The sequence below is a fragment of the Diceros bicornis genome, chromosome 2 (assembly GCF_020826845.1).
Source record: "Diceros bicornis minor isolate mBicDic1 chromosome 2, mDicBic1.mat.cur, whole genome shotgun sequence".
In the NCBI taxonomy this organism is placed as follows: domain Eukaryota; kingdom Metazoa; phylum Chordata; class Mammalia; order Perissodactyla; family Rhinocerotidae; genus Diceros; species Diceros bicornis.
This window is the reverse complement of record NC_080741.1, coordinates 75281604-75286770: the sequence shown is the minus strand read 5'-3', so window position 1 is coordinate 75286770 and position 5167 is coordinate 75281604.

Below are 5167 nucleotides of genomic sequence, written 5' to 3'. Positions count from 1 at the left end.
CCACTGCGGCAGCCCGCAGTTCGCCAGTTTGGATCCCAGGCGTGCACCAACGCACCGCTTGGCAAGCCATGCTGTGGTGGCATCTCGTATAAAGTAGAGGAAGATGGGCATGGATGTTAGCCCAGGGCCAGTCTTCCTCAAGGTAAAAAGGGGAGGATTGGCATTGGATGTTAGCTCAGGGCTAGTCCTCCCCACAAAAAAAAAAAATTATTATGTTGTACACCTAAAACTAATATAATGTTATATGTCAATTATATCTCAATTTTTTTAAAAAAGGTGAAATAAAAAAAGAAAAGTCCTTTCCTCCTCTTTGTTGACTATTTTACAGTTTGTCAAGATGTTTCACACATTTTCCCATTTGAGATCACAACCACTTGACAAGAAACTTATTATTACCATACTCATTTTATAATTGATGAGGCTAGAAGGTCAATGCTTTAACCAAGATTTTATATATTTACTGTGTACAATATAGATTCTAGGGTGTAGGTCAAAGATAATCTTTGTTAGTCTCATTGCAAAGGTTCAATCTCAGCATATTCTGTGTCTGCTGCCCTTCTGAGACCTGAATTCCTTTGATTCATGGTCCTGCTACACTATTAGGCAGTAAGCTCCATGAAGGCAAGGGTCCTGCCTATTCATTCATCACTGTGTCGGCAAAATTACTCCAAGGTCTGACACATAACAAACACTCAGTGAATACTTACTGAATTAATGGATAAATGAATGAATGGCAGTAATCATGACCTCTTTCTCTTAAAGGGAAGCAAACTGTTGAGAAAATAATACAGATTTTAGACTCAGAAAGAGCCATGTTTAAAGCTGGCCACTTAACGAGAGGTATGACCTAGGTAAATTACTTCACCTTTCTAAGTCTCTATTTCATCATGTGTGAAATAGGGATTATCATAGCACCTTCTTAGAGATTTTATGAGGGTTAAATGAGATAAAGTAGGTAAAAGGCTTAGCATTTCACCGTAGCTCAAAAAAAGTTTGCTATTATTAGCAATCATTATCAAAGATGGAAATTTTGTCAATTTTCCAGGCGGTATCAACCTTCTCTCTCAGTCCATTAAGTTATTTCTTATTGGTCACTAAGCAATGAGTAAGTGGAAAAAATTGATGAGAAATCTCTAGGTGAGGAGGCCTGTGTTAGGAATAAGAGTTAAAAGTACAGCTGAGCAATCAACTCTACATAAATTAGGGCAATTTACCCTCCATTTCCCATTTGAGGTCCTTCTGCTGGTCTTCTTGCCCCTTCCATCAAATGAAGCTGGCTGAAAGACCCTAGGCCTAAAGGTGACTTGTGTGTGTTCACTAAACAGCAAGGAGACCAGTGTAGCTACAGTAGAGTGAGGGAGAGAGAAAAAGGAAGGGAGATCCAAAAGGTAACAGAGGGCCAGATTATGTAGGATCCGGTGAGCTTTTACTCTTAGTGAAAGGCAGTGCCATTACAGTTTTAAAAAGACACATGTCACTTTTCCTGCTATTCATGGTCAATTTCCCTGCCAAGTTAGAGACTCCCCGTGTTACTTGCTGATCCCTGAACACAAGGAGTCCAAAGTGCCCTGGTGGCAGCCATGGCTTGTAGTTCAATGAGCTCTTCCTGTTCCCATAGAAAGAGGACACTCTCTTGGGGACCAGGATCTCCAACTCTACGGAGCCCAGATTTGCTGAGATGGGAAAAACAAAGTCCCCAGTGGGTCATCAGGAGTGATAAGAAGTGGGACCACTTCTACTTCCACCTTTTGGTTCCTGAACCCATATATTCTTCCTACTTAGGGACACAGTGCCGTATAGACATCTCTGATTGAATATACCTACTGCATCCTTAGAGATACCCCCATCCTTGCAGAGGATAGCCTCCAAGATGGCATTTCCACTGTGCCTACATTGAGTGATTCCTGCTCTCTGTGAGGCCAGCTGCTTTTGGTTGGTGTGGTATGGGATAAGACCATTGGAACCCATGATCATGATCTACCCCTGCAACTTCTTCACTATGAGGTGGATCCTCTAGTCAAATGCTATGCTGTGTGGGAATATACACCTGTGGATAAGGCATTCTGCAGGTTCACAGACAGTGGTTCTTGCTGAGACTTTTGAAGCAGGAAAGGCACAGCTCGAACTTTGTTCATTGTGAAGATTCTCCATTGCCACTGTTTTCTAAGGCCACTCCTGAGAATGGCTGTGACACAGTCACCATCCATTTTTGGGTCGCATCCTCATCCATTCATAAATCCAGCTTGGGCTTCTTCCTCCTCCTTCTGCTGGTCATAAGGGACCCCCTACAAGACCATAGATGTGAGCAGAGGGAGGGGCACTGGTGCAATGGTGGTTATATGCAGCTTACTCAGGTCCTCAGGTCTTGCTCAGGCTTGATCTTGAATGGAGCATTTCCATCTTATAATGGATTGCTGCTGAGCCTGCCTCACTTTAGGACTCGGTGACAGAACCATCTAATGATGGCAGTTCTAGATACATGGTTACTTTGTGTTTTGCAGCCAACCATTCTATCTCTGTGAGGGCCCAGTAGCATATCAAGAGCTATTTTTTAAAAGGTGCATAATTGTATTTGTCAGGTTCTCCAGAGAAACAGAACCAATAGGATGTGTATATATTTATATAGAGGAAGAGAGTTACTATAAGGAATTGGCTCACACGATTATGTAGGTGGGCAAGTGCCAAGATCTGTAGGAAGAGTTGGCAAGCTGGAGTCCCAAGAGAACCAATGATGTAAGTACCAGTCCGAGTCCAAAGGCCCAAGAACCAGACGAGCTGATGGTGTAATTTCAGTCAGAAGGCTGGCAGGCTCAAAGCCCAGGAAGAGCCCCTGTTTCAGTTGGAGCCCAAAGGCAAGGAAAAGGCCAATGTCTCAGTTCAAAGGAAGTCAAGAAGGAAGAATTCTCTCTTACTCCGAGGAGGGTCAGCTTTTTCATTCTATTGAGGCCTTCAACTGATTGGATAAGGCCCACCCACATTAGGGAGCACAATCTGCTTTACTCAGTCTACCAATTTAAATGTTAGTCTCATCCAAAAATACTCTCACAGAAACACTGGAATAATGTTTGACCAAATATCTGGGCACTCCATAGACCAGTTGAGTTGACAGAAATTTAACCATCATAGTAATTCTTCACTGTGGATGGCATGACTTTGCTCCAGAATCCCAGGAGCCTACTGTTATGATTCCCCCACTGGGGCTTGCCATCGTCTCCATCCTGCATCTTTCCCATCACTGATACCTCCAACACCAGAAGGGCTCCCAAATTGTATGACCCAAGCAGCAGGCTGCTTGCACCGCAGCCTGGATCTGCTGTAGAGCCCTTTCCTTCTCCTAGCCCCACTCAAACCTGGCCTTCCATCTCACCTGGTGTATGGGCTGGAGCAATATTCCTAGGTGTGGAATATGTTGTCTCCAGAACCTGAAAAGGCCTTGTGCTTCCTTCTTTGTAGTAAGGGATGCACAATGCAGCATTTTGTCTTTTCCTTTGGAGAAGATACCTCAGCACAGACCTGACCACTGAACCCACCTTTACTGAGGTGGAAAGTCCTTGAATCTTCATGGGTTTATCTCCCATCTCTGGAGTGTATGTTTCTTACAAAGGCCTCCCATGTGCTAGCCCCCGCCAGCTCATCCTATCTGATTAACATAATATCATCAGGGGCCGGCCCCGTGGTGTAGCGGTTAAGTGCGCGCACTCCGCTACTGGCGGCCCGGGTTCGGATCCGGGCGCGCACCGACGCACCGCTTGTCAGGCCATGCTGTGGCCGCGTCCCACATAAAGTGGAGGAAGGTGGGCACGGATGTTAGCTCAGGGCCGGTCTTCCTCAGCAAAAAGAGGAGGATTGGCATGGATGTCAGCTCAGGGCGGATCATCCCCACAAAAACAAAACAAAAAACACATAATATCATCAATGTAAGAGAGCATTTGAATACTCTGCAAGACAGCCAGATAGTTTAGTCCAGCTCTCTTCAAACTCCAATATGACAGAGGGCAGGAGCACTGGCATAGCCCCAGGGCAAAACTGTAAAGCAGGAGTCGACGAACTTTTCCTATAAAGGACCAGATAAGTCTTGTAGGCTTTGTGGGACATGTGATCTCGCTGCATATTCTTCTTTGATTTTGCTGTTATTGTTATTTTACAAACCTTTAAAAATGTAAAAACCATTCTTAACTCGGGGGCCGTAGGAAAACAGGCTATGGGCAACTGTTGGGGGGATTTGGCCCCTGCTGTAAAGTAATATTGTACCTGTTCCATTTTAAGGTGAACACTTTCTGATCCTCCTTCCTGATTGGGACAGGAAAAAAACACTTTTGCGGAATCCATGGTGACACACTATATACCTGAAGTCTCACTACTCTGTGCTAGTAACAATGCCATATCCAGCACAGCACTGAGACTGGGGACAGTGTCGGCTGAGCTTGCCAACGTCTACAGCCACTCTTTTTTTTTTTTTTTTTTTTGCTGGAGAAGATTCGCCCTGAGCTAACATCTGTTAGCAATCTTCCTCTCTTTTTTTTTTTTTTCCCCTCTCCAAAGCCTCAGTACATGGTTGTATATTCTAGTTGTAAGTCCTTGTAGTTCTTCTGTGTGAGCCACTGCCACAGCATGGCAACTGACAGGCGAGCGGTGTGGTTCCATGCCCAGGAACCAAACCTGGGCTGCCAAAGCGGAGCACGCCGAACCTGAACCACCGGGCCGTCAGGGCTGGCTCTACAGCCACTCTTTTTAATGGGCTGACCACCCTTAGCCTCCTTCTGACTGTAGATGTTAAGCAGCACCCTTTTTGGTTACTCATCTATTTTACCACCTACATGTGCCTTGTGGGTCAAGTCTCCTTGGCTGCCCCTCCTACCTTGCCCCTGTTACACAAATTGTAGCCCCCTGGCTGCTTGTGGTAAGTGCCACCAGCTGGCTTCTATTGCCCCAGCCCCTGTCATCTCTATCACTATTAGCAGGCTCCACCTCGGTGGCGGCCTCTGCTTGTCAGCCCCGGCCTGCAGAGACAAGCCTCCACTGAACTGCCTGCCGAGTGACGCCAGCACCCCTCTGCCCCGTCCATGCCTGGTGGCCTTGGGGATTGGTGTGTCCTCTGGGCCCTCCCATGGAACATAGTCTTCTGGCCTCTCAGAATAAATCCAAACAGCATTCCTACTTCCCTGAG